Genomic DNA, 13,729 nt, shown 5'->3' with positions numbered 1-13,729 from the left:
TAAAAATAACTCAAGTTTTCTACTTGTATTTTCAAACCTTTGTCTTTCTCATTCACTATTATATCCCCAGCCTCTGAGTTAATGACTGATACATACTAAATGCACAATAATGTTTTTGTTAAATTAATGAATAAATACATTGACCATGCCAATTTATCCCCACTTTCTCTTTTTTTCTCTCTCATTCACTTCCTCATTTACAAGAGCTCCTCTTGGGATTTTTACCCCAAACTCCATCCCTCATCCTTGCCCCATCTTGGCCTTAAAAGGTAGGAGAGGAAAAACAATGAATGGGCCAAGCCAGAGGAAGGGCAGGCAACTCTATTTAAGTTGTTTTGTCCCATCATACAGAGACTGGCTTATAGTCACTGGTGAGTTTTTAGTAGGGTTCCCTTTAGAAGAAGGATTGTGAATTTGGAGACCTGCCCCACTCAGTCCAGCATATATAAGTTGACTGATTCCTTATATAGATGGTCTTCCCAAGGAAGAGTTATTATGGAGAGTCTTTCCTCCGTGCCACAGAGCTGGGTGCTCATGGGATAAAAAAAAATATTGCATCTTGGAAAATGAAAATTCTATGTTTTTATATTTTAAAGAAGTAAATAAAGACAGAAGGGAAAGAAGTATATAACTTGGAACTTGGGCAGGCTCTTGAGTTTTCCTAGCATAACCTAACCCCAAACTCTCTCTCGCACTGTTGATATCCAGGTTCTAACATCATGATGGGAATATTCTGGGTAGAGAAGTTAGAAGGAACAAAGACCCCTAGAAATGCAAGACAGAAAACTAGAAAATGAGACTGAGGTTGTATGCAAGAGAATGGTCTTGGAGGTCCATAGGAACCAGGGTGGGGTTATGATAAGATAAAAAAAAAAAAAAAAAAAAAAAAAAAAAAGGCTTCAACCCAGGAAGTGCCATGGTCAGATCGACATTTAAATGGACTTTTTTTTTTTTTTTTTTTTTTTAATTTGGTGGCTCTCTAGAGGATGGATTTGAGAGGGATAAGATTAGAGGCAGGGGGATCAGTTGGGAGAATGTTTCATATTGATGGGAAAAATAGAGAGGATGGGGCAGATTTGAGAGTTTTTAAAGAAGGTGCAACAGACAGGACTTCAAGTTTGATGGCATTTGAGTGGAGGGACAGGGATTCTCAAATTTCTGGTAGTATGGTCACAGGGTGGATGGAAACGCCAGCAACTGAGATTGGAAATGGTCAAAGTAATGCTGTTTGCAGATGAGAAATGATGAGTTCACAATTGGATAGGTTGAGTGGTCCATCTGGGTAAAAAAAAATCTAGCCCAACTATACAAGTGTGAAGCTGAGGAGAAAGTTTGGGGCTGTAAATATTGATCTGAGAGTTACTCGTTTACATGGTAGTTGAAACATTCAGACTGGATGAGGTCAGAAGACAAGAGTCTAGGATAAAACGCTAGAACGCCTGTATTTCACGGGTGAGCAGAAGAAGAGGTCCCCACTCAGGAAATGAAGGAGCAATAAATCAGAGAGATATGATGAAGACCAAAGGGGTATGCAATCACAGAAGCTAAGGTAATCTAAAATTTGAAGAAAAATGGCATTTTAAGTGTGTTATTTCGGTGAAGAGGTATGATCAAGATTTGAATTTGGCACTTGATATTTTCTAATGACTTTGGCAAGAGTCCTTTCAGTAGAGTAGTGAAGGCTGCCAGCAGACTGAAATTACTATGAGAAGGAGAGGGAGCTATAGAAAGAGAGGCTCGGAGTCTAGACAAATCTTTCATGAAGTGGATGAGAAAGGGAGGAAAGAGAGTGGGTTGTGGGCATCTTTGTATGGAGATGTTTTTCTTTGCATGGAGAGTTTTTGTTGATTATTTTATAGGATGAGATATATTGAGCATGTGCATGGACTGAAAGGAAGCCTTGCTCATAGAGAAAGAGGTTGGAAATGGCCAGTGGAACAAGGTCCTGAAGATATGGGTGGGGGTGGAATCAAGATCATCCCGGTAAGACTTGAAGAAGAGGGACTGACTCCCCATCCTTTGACACTAGGATGGGTGTGCTTAAAGATCCCTGTATAGGTAGGGATTGGGGTTGGAAAGTTGAGGGCCATCACCCTTGCTAGCCTCAATTTTCTTAATGAATACAAAAAAAAAATCTGGCTGGAGCTGAAGGTTGTGGAACGCTCAGATTTTCTCCCTCCTCTGTGCTTTTCAGTCAAAGCTGCCAACAGTTACACATGAATTTCGCATTCCAAACTGCTGAGCGGGGCCCCATCCTGATTGAGCCCCACAGCTTCCTGAGAGTGAATAGTACCAAAGGTTTGAATCCGCAATACTGTTGAGTGAACCTGGCTAAGCTAGGGACCTGCTCAAGGTCACAGAGGGAGTGAGTAGGAGCATTGGAACTGGAAGCCGCTTTCCTGGCCCTGTCCCTCAGCCAAAAGACAAGCGACAAGCAGGAGGAAAGAAGGGATGTGCATGATTCAGTGGGACCATCCCCACCACAAACGAGGGGAAATCAGAAAAGCAGGTGCACTCCGCTGCTTCCAGGTCAGTCCTCGCCTGGCAGGTGCAGCCCAGGTGCAGATGTTTGCAAACACAGCCAGGCCCCCCATCCCAGCCTGGGGGAGGGAGGCAGCCACTCACTCTCCATTGTTATGCTTGGCTCTTCTTGCTGGGGGAACATTTGCTGTCTGTTCTTGAGAGCAAGGAGGCTTTGATTCTGAAGGAGCGGTACTTCTGACTTTGATCTTTCACAAATCAGGTCTTTGCACACTCCCAAGAGAACATTTTACATTTTAAAGGCTCGGAGCTGGCTGTCTCTTTTGCTCACCTGTGGAGCTGCTCTTCCCCCCACTGGCTCATCCTTCCAGCAAAATGGGCCCCTGGGCAACTTGCCCAGGATGGAGTCAGTGAAAACAGGCTGCCCGAGAGGGCTTCTGAGCGAAGAGCGAGCTCGCAGCAGCCCAGATCATAGACTGACACAGACCCCTCCCTTGGCTTGGGGCTTTGGGGGGCATCCACAGTTAAGGGGAGAAGAGTGAGAATAACAGAAACTGGGAAGCCTCTCTCACCCGTGAACAGCACAGGGAACTCTTCAAGGCACTTGCAACACCCCACTACTGAGGCATCACTGCCTGTGGGAGGGGGTGGGTTGGGCAGGTAATGCCACCTCCCTGGTGCAGGTGACAAAGCTAAAACCCGGAGCAAGTCACTTGAGCAATTTCGGATCCGGCAGGTCCAAGGTCATAGCACTCACCTTCAGACTTCTTACCCTGCCCCCTGTTAACCACTCCAGAGGCCCCGCAAGTAGAACCAGAAGAACCCAAAAAGGCTTTCCGGGGCACGGATAGCCAGGCTGGCAGACAGTGCTAGCCTTACAAGGTTTCAGACCCCATAGCTAAGGAGCACTGAACTTGGGAGTTAGAAGAAGTTGACTCTGATCATGGCTTTCCCGTGTGTCAGCAGTTGGAATCTGGACCAAATGACGTAACCTTTCTGAACTGCTTCTGTAATAAAACCTGTCTGCCTGCATCATAGGGAAAATTGAATAAGGTAAATTATTTGAAATTTCTCTGTGAATTGTTAAGTGCTCCAAGCAAGTAAGTAGTTCTTTGTCTTCATTCTTATTTTGCTCTGTAATCTTCTTTGAGTCAACCTGGGATCACTGGGGTCAGGAATCCTCAAGCGAGGCCAGGGACACAACTCCCTGGCCTCTACCTTCCCTATTTGCTGGTCGAGCACTGCTCTCCATTGTTCTTTATTTATCCTCAGGATGTTGGAGGTGGAACAGACCAAACCCCTAACTGTGATGAGAAATCCATTTCTCGAGGTCTCCAGGTTAAGGCTCTTTCCACAATGTACACAGTTAGAAAAATGCGTTTTCCTTCCCACCTGCTACTTTCTAATCCTCCTCACCCCACCCCCTTCTCACCCTCTAGGGACCTTGGCCCAGGCCTCCCGAACTCTCCATTCCCCACCTGTTGCTGTGATTTCTTTGGTGGTGGGGAGGGGAAAGGGCCTCCCAGAAACCAAACACTGGCCATGGGCAGAGCCAGCTTCCTTCCCCTACCTGGGAAACCTGGCCTTGCGTGGGCAAGTCCTCCTTAACTAGAACTACCTGGAGCTCCTTTCCAGGCACTAACTTACAGCCATAAAAAACAAAACAAAACAAAACAAAACAAAAAACCCTCTTTCCAATACCATTCAAAGAGAGAAAATAAGACCAACTTTCTGAGACCAAGTTTCAGACCAAGCTGATGTGTGTGGAGTTGCCGTATGTAAGACTGTGCATTCATGGCCCTGGTTTTTCTGACCTGGCAGTCTAATCTAGTTACCATTCTCCTTACGCACCCTACTTACTCCTGTCTCCTGTCTCTGCTGATGGTAGCCCCTTGCCTCAAACACACTCTGATATTTATAAATCTCTTTCACTTAGCATTTCAAAAGGCTTTCATGTCTGTGATCTCACCCAATTGGATCATATCATGATCCTCACGGCTACCCAGAGGGTTTTGTTATTACTATTATTTAAATTATTATTCCCCGTTACATTTGAGGAACTGAGACCCAGAGAGGCTCAATGACTTGTTCAAAGTCACATCAGTAGTCACATCAAGAGCTGGAATTAGAACAAGGACTTTGCGGCTGCCCCTCCCGGGGCTTCTCCGCTGCCCCATGCTATATCCCTTTCACCAGTAAAACACCTACCTAAGAATGCCTCCAGGACCTGCCCCCAACTCAGCCTCTGGGTTAATTTTTGCCTGAGTCATAATACCCCAATTTCCCCCAGTCTCGAGCCCCTCAGATCATGTGATTCAGGTGGGAGTGACCTCATCCTTTGGGTCTATTGGTGAACGCAGGATCAGAGCTGGGCATTCCAAGCAGTGTATCCCCTTGACAACAGAGATTGGTTCCGAAAAGAACGTGTGACCAAAACCAGCAGGGTGAAATGCATTCCCAGGTCTTCTGCTGGAGTTATCTGGGAAGAGACTCTTTTCTGTGGCGATTTCTCAATCTGGAGAATGTAAGCACGGACCTGTGGGGCCACCGCTGGGAGATGCCTGCCTGAGAATAAAACTGACCAGGAGGAACGCAAGGCCAAGTAGGACCGAGGGAGCCAAGTCCCGAAGAGATTGCTCAAGTCATTGGGTTCTATTGTGCATGAAGACAAATTCGGGCTGGTTGGTTGCCTGAAGCTGGTTTCAGCTCGGTTTCTGTCCTCTGTATTAAAAAACGGCCTTGACTCATTTTCCCACCAACCCCCCCCCCCTTGGGAAATCCTATATTTATTCCTTGCTTCTACATCCCCTCATATAGTCTGCTTATCTGTTACTCTGGATTAAAACGCTATCAGCATAACACACTTCAGTCTTTTTTCCACTTTCTTACAAGCAGTTTGAGGACAGGAAACTTTCTTTTCTTTTACTCGTGCGGTGGAAAGAGCACAGGCTTTGGAATCAGACAATCAGGCATGAGTCCTGCCTTCACTACAAGCTGAATGGTCTCGAGTGAATAACTTCATTTTCTTGAAACTTAGTTTTTAAAAAATCTGTAAGAGTTAAAAAGAGAGAGAGAGAGAGAGAGAGAGAGAGAGAGAGAAAGCCCTACCTTTCAGGCTTATGATGAGGATCAAATGAGGTGATGCATATAAAAGTCCTCCTCAAACTTTAAAACAAAATGCTGTTCCAAATGTAAGACATTATGCAGAACAGTGTCTGGCATGTTGTCAATACCGTAGAAGCATCTGGTAAACTAAAAAAATAAATAATTATTGAACACAGCTTTTGTATACTGTCATCCCCTGCTTGTCTGCCTTGCTTTATGAGCAGGTTGATGGCACATTGGGAACAGAGCATTTGGATGTTCCAGTGATGTAAACATTTTACTTGGCAAATTTGTCAGTAGAGTTCCTCATCGCGGGACATCGGTCACCAGGTGAGAGAAGGTGTGTAGCCTCCGAGGGAGGTGAGGAGACATAAGGCATTTCTTCGCCTTTCATTTGCACTGAGACCACACAATGGCTGGCTCAAGCACCATCTCTGAGTTGGAGGCCATGTTGGAGGAGAGGGAGACGAGGGGGTGTCTCCCATCTCGGTCCACAGCTGCTCACTCTAGTCCCCTCGTTCCAACCATTTGCCAGCCCTCTCCATCAAGAAAAAGTCCAGAGAAGTGAGATCGGCTTAGAACATTACCCTCTGGAAGACACCCATGCATTTCCAGAGCCTTTTTTGCGGACCTTCTTTGGAGGCCACAAAGCTTTGGCGCACTCATCCGAGGGAACGTGTGGTAGCTGAAGCTCCTTTGTGGTTCCAGCTGAGAGAGAACTCCTGAGTTGGAAACCGAGGTCGGTGTAGTTCAAAAGCAAGCTCCTGGCAACCTTGACCTTTTTAGATTCCTGGTCACTCACCCAGGTGGACTTCACCCAGGGAATTTGAAAATGCCCTGAGGAAATAGTTGTTTGTTAAATCGTTTTGTGTGGAGGACCAGGAGAACTGAATGTCTGAACAAGGCATCGTGTCATGAACGTCCCCCCTCTTTTTTTTTTCTTTTCCTATTAATTTTGAGCATTTACCTCTGGTAGCCCTCATAATGAGCACATAATATGCAGTATATTTTTAAATTTTCAACTTATCTCTGAGACACTTTCTAGTAGTCCACTATTATAGACAGGTTTAAATAACTCCCAGAAGGTCCCATTGCCAGTAAAGGGGAAAGCTGGGTCTTATGCCCAAGTTTATATCATTCTAGGGTCTGAGTTCTTGCTGGCCACACCTCACCCCCTCATCTGTGCTGAGAATCTATGGTGCCCATGCCTTTTCCTACACAAATGGCACTTCATTGAATTATGTGTGGTACCACATATATGAACGGATATATAATACCATAAACTCATCAAAGTTAGGGATTGAAAACTGTTTTCCTCTGCGTTTGTAGCAGGTGAAAACCGTAGGGAAATATGCCACACAGTGGTAGGTGGTAGATAAATGGAGATATGTGGAGACAGAAATGTGCTAGAAGTTCTCTGGCCTCAAGGACTTGACAATTAGCAGGAGCGACCAAGCATCTATGAACGGCTAAGAAAATCCCTACTACAGCCATGATTATTGGCAAGGAAATGATAAACCCATCGGGCGTTAATTCTCACAGAGAGATAGATGTCTTTGAGTTGGTTCACCCTATACTGGAGATATCTGCAATCTTGGGTTCTGACTCCCTAATTCACTCCTGCTCAGGTTCCAAGGGAGTCTCCGGGAAGCAATTGCACCCAGTGCCTGTAAGGCAGGCCCTTGAGAGGAAGATGCCGAGTAAATGCCAGTTTATGATGATTGATGACCACTCCCAGGGTACTCCCAGCCTGCGTGTGGCCCCAAGCTTCCTCAATTTTCATTTAATTAGCTTCCTCCTTTCTACAGCTTCTCCCAGGAAAAGCAAGCTCTTGTTGCTTCTAAGAAATGTTTTGCCAGTTCCCATCCTTTTGGAAGACACCTTATGTAATATGGAAGACACAGAGAGGAGGTAGCTCTCCCTCTGCCTACATTCAATAGCTCAGTTCCCTCTTCCCCAATCTCAGTTCAAGGCCACCTCTAGTAGTTCTGGCTATACACTACCTGAGACAGTCCTCAAACTCCCTGGTGTCATAAATATCATCATATCACTTACTTTGTTTTATTGGCCCGATTGAACTTCTTCCTTAGTCCCCACCCTCCTTGCACTCTCTCTAGAGATTCTCTGATCTTTCGGTCTCTACAGCTGGGAACCTCCTGGCTTGAGCTTCTAACACGCCCAGAGGTAAATCAATTTGCTTTTAGACCTCTCCCAGATAAGGAGCAAGCTGGGGGGGGGGGGGGGGGGAATAACTTAGCTGCTTGTATTTCCCAAAACTTTCTGAAAAATGGGCAAGTTGCCAGACCTGATGGGTAAAGATTGACTCACTATGATGTTGCCCTTCTCCTCAGAGAACTACCTTAAGTACTCCTTAGATTAAACTCCCACAGGGGTGCCTGGGTGGCTGGGTTGGTTAAGCATCCGACTTTTGGTTCCAGCTCCGGTCAAGATCTCAGGGTTTTGTGAGATTGAGCGCCGCACTGGGCTCTGTGCTGGCAGCGGGAATCTTGCTTAGGATTCTCCCTTGCTCCCTATCACTCTCTGCCCCTATCCCACTCATACTGTCTCTGTCTCTCTCAAATAAGTAATTAAACTTAAATAAATAAATCTCGGGGCACCAGGGTGGCTCAGTCGGTTAAGCATCCAACTTCAGCTCAGGTCATGATCTCATGGTTTGTGGGTTCGAACCCCGTGTCAGGCTCTGTGCTGACAGCTCAGAGCCTGGAGCCTGGAGCCTACTTCGGATTCTGTGTCTCCCTCTCTCTCTACTGCTCCCCTGTTCATGTTCTGTCTCTCTGTCTCTCAAAAATAAATAAATGTTAAAAAAATCAATCAATCAATAAACAAGCTCCCCCAAACTCACCATCTTTCTGTCCCTGTCTCCCTTTTCTGAAGGCATGTGTGTGTTGTCTATTGATTCAGGATTTAGCCCTGGCCTAACTGTGAAGCAAGTGGGGTTTTCTCGGCAGCCCCTTGCCTTTGCATTTCACACACACAGTGATCCAGGCACCACACCACAATCACCACCTGCTCTGTAGTGAGCCTCCCCGGCCTGTTAGAGAAAACACACTTTCAGAAAGCTGGGAATTTTTCCAGCACGGTGGTCTATCTTCCCTCTAACTAATGTTCTTTTTTTTTTTTTTTTTCTCATTTTTTTGGGGAAGAGAGAGAGAGAGAGAAAATAGGAAGGCTGGAGAGAAGGGGATGGCAGTGAGATTCATCGTCTTGCAGGTGAATCTAGGTATACTTCATAGAACTGCTGCATTGTGTGTTGAGGACTCTTCATTGAATGCCCATCTTCCTCTGGCAGGCTCCTGGCAACAGTCCGAGGAGGGCTCCCCCACTAACTTGAAGCTCATCTCCTCCCTCTGTCTGGATTTTAGAGGCGGACCTGGGTCAACCCTCTGCACAGGTGGCTGAGGGCTGGGCTGGAATGGAGGAATGATCAATCTCTGGGTCCCCCCAAGGTCCCTTCCTTTACTTCCCTCCCTTTCATGTTCAGTGCTTCCTCAGCACCCTCCACCCTCAGCTCCAGGACTAGCTCTGGTGGCATTGTCACAGGACCCGCCTGCTGGATGGAAGTTGCAGGCTCCAACTACACAGCCGTGAAGTAGTTTTCAGTCTTCTAAGTCTCCTCCCTCTAGGGCCCTTGAAGGTCTCCGTTCTCACACTGGGCTACCATGATTCCACGGTTCAATGCATTTCCATTCTGTGAAGGCCAGGATTGTGTTTATTGGGTGTAGGTAATGATGGGCTGTGTAAGGCAAGAACCTAACTTCCCTGAGTTTTGGTTTCCTCTTTTGCAAGTTGTGGACTCGATCAAAGGTTCTCAAATTCCTCTGAAAATGAGAATTTTTTAAAAGCTGCTTCATGTCTCAGATCCCAGGGGTTCTATTGCCATATTTCTGTAGCAAGGTCCAGGAGTCTGCATTTTAAACCAACCTCATTTGGGTGCAGATCGTCTGGAGAACACCCTTTGAGAAACATTGGGTGAGGTGGTCTCCAAACTGAATGTCTATTAATAAACATACAAGGGCCCCTCTTGTGACCACCAGGGCAGAACTCCCTAGAAACCAAGAGCCTGACTATTAGCCCTACAGGAAAAAGGGGGTTGGGGCTTTCATTTAGGCATTTTCCTTCAAAGGAGAAAGTCAACGGGATGAACTTCCTGCACAGAAAGTGTAGGTGGCTGCCTGCTAATATGAAGTTCTGTGAGCTGATGATAGCTAGCCTTTCCCTCAAATATTTTTATAGATTTAACTTCTTGAGTTTTGAATGCTTCAAGAATCCTCGGATTACAATCCAAAAGATGTGTGTTCAGGGGTGGGGGTGGCAGAGGGAACATTGGCAATACATAGTCTGTGCAAATTGTGCAGAACTCCAAGGAGCCACAGGTTTTGGTCTGCAAAACCATGGTGTTGAGAGACATGGAGAACAAAGGGGTCAAGCCAGCCAAGGACTGAGAGGTTGATGAGTCTGGAGGTAGACATCCTCCTTAGGTTGCCAAATTGGAACCTTTTAAGTGCCCCCCTCCCCACCCACCTGCTGTGTGGTCCAGGGACAAGAGAACAGTCTCATGGAGCATAGTTACCTTTAGACTTTCCTGAAAGGTTCTCCTTCCTTTGTTCTGGCTTGCCTTTTCCAAGCAGCTATCCTGTGAGGGATCTTCTCCAGGCATGCCCCTTGGCCTTTTGCCTCTTTCCCCCACCACACACACACTTGTTCTTTGCTATATGTTCTTCCTGTGTTTTCCTGTGTTTCCTTTGCATTGGTTGGAATGGCTCATGTTTATTGCTTTGAAAGTCCCTTGTATAGCTCACCCTGTAGGTTTATCTTGTCTCTCCAATCAGGCAGCAAAGTCCTTGAGGGCTTCTATTTCTTCTCTTTTGTTTCTTCCCTCAGTGCTCAGTGCAATCAATGCTCAGGAAGGATATTTTCTATTTGTTTGTCTACTAGCTAATGATACCTACTTCTACCTAGCAGGCCATTTTCCTGGTGGCAGGTAAATGAATAAATTTTCTGGAAGGGAGGGAGAGAAGGAGAAGCAGAGAGAGAGAAGAGAAGAGAGAGGAGAGCAGAGAAGAGAGAGAGAGAAGCAGAGAACCAAGTACTCCATGTCCTTCCAGTTCCCTCTAGAATGTACTATCTCATCAGTCAGTCACTAGACACTTGTCTAGGGAAACCCTCCCTGTGATGTGACCCCAAGTTCACTGACTGGCCAAGCAAAGGGTTTCCACGTTGGTCTCCTAGCATTGGGAGTAGGGTGCACTGAGCTGTAAGACAAGATGATCTTATTCTTTTTTGGAGGGGATACTGTCTCCAAAGTAGCTTAGAGCCTAGGTTTTGAAATGAGACAGATGTCCATTGCAATTTTGGCCCTACATATTGCCAGCTCTCTTACTTTTTGTGAACTTCTCAATCTCCATGAGCCTCAGTTGTCTGAGCTGCAAAATGGGGATAAAAATAGAGTGTCTACCTCATAGGTTTGTTGGTGAGGGTGGGGGGGTAGGAATAAATATACATGAAATAATGCAATTGAGACACTTTATCCAGTGACTTGCACAGAGTGGGCACTCCAAAATATCAGCCATTGAAGGAGCACGAAAAAGGCTTTCCACTTGTGTGAAAGCCCAGGGCTCTCCCCACAGTTGCCTTCTTTATTATCCCACCATCTCCCCCTTGACTGCTTTACTCCCCACCCCTCAATCTGTTGGTGGACATAATCCAACAGGTGGACATGTGTCCAACAAGAGACAGTGTGAGGGGAACCCCTCGTCCCTCCCTGGAGGGGCCCCTCTCCAAGAGCTGCCCACTCCCTTTTCTTACAAACCAAGCCTGTAAGCTCCAGGAAACAGGCATCCCCCCTCCCTTCCACTGGTCAGCTTGTCCACTGTAAGCCTCCTGGGCTCAGGGCCACCCCCAGCTCACCCCATCCTCTGTTCTTCTGGGCCAAAATAAAACTGAGAGACTCACATTTTAATTGAAAATCCCCAATCAGGACAGTACAAAAAGATTCTCTTTTTAATGTAAACCTCCAAATGCAAATACTTGAGCGGATATGCGGTCCTCTTATCTCATGCTTTTCTTTCCTGTCTGTAGCAAACTCCTCTTGTGAGACCTTGGGGTCCCAGTAAAGAGGCCTCTTTGCAATCGTACATTACGAATTTGTGCAAAGGGACTCCTTAGTGGATTGGTAAGTGCCCTTAAAACAGATTTTATAAATATTTCAAGCAGGATTTTCTATTAGATTCCGTCTTGTAGAAACTTCTGCTGCTAACTGGATAGCCAGTTTTTCAAGGATATACTTCCTTTTAGTGGAAATCACAGTCTCAGAGAAGTGCCTCTGCCTCCAAAGCACCTTCTAAACAGTGTGGTTGACCCAGGAGCCCAAATTAAATAACTTTGGGTTCTAATGATAGGAGATATTCAAGGAACAAAATGGCCCTAGGGAAACCGTGTTTTCTTATAGTTTTGGCTAGTGGAACTATTAATCTGGGATGTAGTGGGGTACTGAAAGCACCCATGAGAAGGAATTTTTCAGGGCTATTTCATCAGAGGTGTGAGGAAGAAGGCTTATCAGGACTCAAGTCCTTATCAGAATGCATCTTCTGTAGGCAGGAGGCAGTGACCTTCTGGCTGGAGAGCTTTCCTAGAGGAGCAGGAAGGCTCAAGGACAAGTGACACAGAAGGGGACTAGGTATCTGCAGAAGACCCGCTTTCACTTTCCCTGAGGCTCCAGTTCCTGGTACTGACCCAAAACCCTGCCCTAAGGGGCTTAGCAAGGACATCAGGATACACCAACAAAGGCAGATAAGAACAAAATCCAAAGTCTGGCCTTCAGGGCTGGATTATGTCAACTGCCTCCCAACTGTCCTCTGGTGTCCCTCCCCTCTTGCCTTCCTCCAGTCCATTCTCATCTGCCAGAGAGGGTTTTCCAAGAGTACCTTCTGGCTATGCCATCCCGGCTCCCACCCCCAGCTTCCATTCTGACAAACTTGTGTTCTATCCTTCAGATCTCAATTTAAGATGCTTGTTATAGACACCCTCCTCCCACCCCACTCCCTCATGCCGAGCTTGTGGTTCTCGAGCTGTGTGTGCAGGTATGGCAACGGCCCTTTGCACGGCTGCTGCCAAACTAGACTGCGAGCCCCCTGAAAACCACCCTTTGTTTCCTTACAGGTGTGTTCCTAGCGCCCCAAGCCCGACAGTCAGGGGTGGAAAAGGAACCCAACAGCTGCCGTCAAACCCCTCGTTCAGACACGACAAGAAGGGGAGACAACACCAGGTGGTTCCCGGCCCACAGAACAAAAATTACGACCATCCTGCCCCGGCTGAGGAAGGAACCTGGTTGTGTCGGCAGTCCCCCACCCTGCTTTTCAGAGAATCACTATTATGCAGGGTCCTTCAAAGCAAATCAGACGAGGGCATGGAGAAGAAGACCCTTTCAGGGGGGCGACAGTAACTTGGCTGTCTACTTCCTATGGGTGTGAGTTTGGGGGGCCCGGGCATTGCCTTCCGTGTTAAGCAGCCAATAATACATTTCTTTTAAAAACTAGCTTGGTTTGGAATCTGCTAGTGCCCAGTGAATTCCACGGGGCAAAGATTTTGTCTAGTCATGGTCCTGGAGTCTGAGAATTCCCACCCCCCCCCCCCCCAACCATCTGGCCTCCGGGTTCTGTCCATCACCCCAGCCCCCACTTCAATGGCCCCTGCCTTGAGGCAGTTTGGAACAATAGCTTGGTGGGGAGACAACACCCATAATCTGATTTTTCCCAGCTAGCATCTTCACAATAAGCATGAGTGTCTCCTTTGTCTCATGGAGAATGCTTAACAGGAGGTGCTGGGAAGGCTGGGGATCCGGATTATAGTTTGGCTCAATCTTATCTCCTGCTCAATCTCCTGCCTCTTTGCCTCTGCGCCCACTGACTTTATCTAAGAGTAGAGAATTCTGCTTTTTCAACCCTGAAAGGCTTCAAGTTATTGGACTCCTAGTCAATCAATTTAGATCTCAGAGTGTAGACAGACAGAAAGTGCCTCTCTTAGCAAAGCTTTTTTTTCCCCCTCTCTGTTTTAAGATAGGTGACCTTTAGTCTGAGCTGATCTCATTCATGTAGAACTTGACTGAAGACTTCAGAAAATAAGA

This window comes from Panthera onca, chromosome F1 (assembly GCF_046562875.1).
Source record: "Panthera onca isolate mPanOnc1 chromosome F1, mPanOnc1 haplotype 2, whole genome shotgun sequence".
Lineage (NCBI taxonomy): Eukaryota > Metazoa > Chordata > Mammalia > Carnivora > Felidae > Panthera > Panthera onca.
This window is presented reverse-complemented; position numbering follows the sequence as displayed.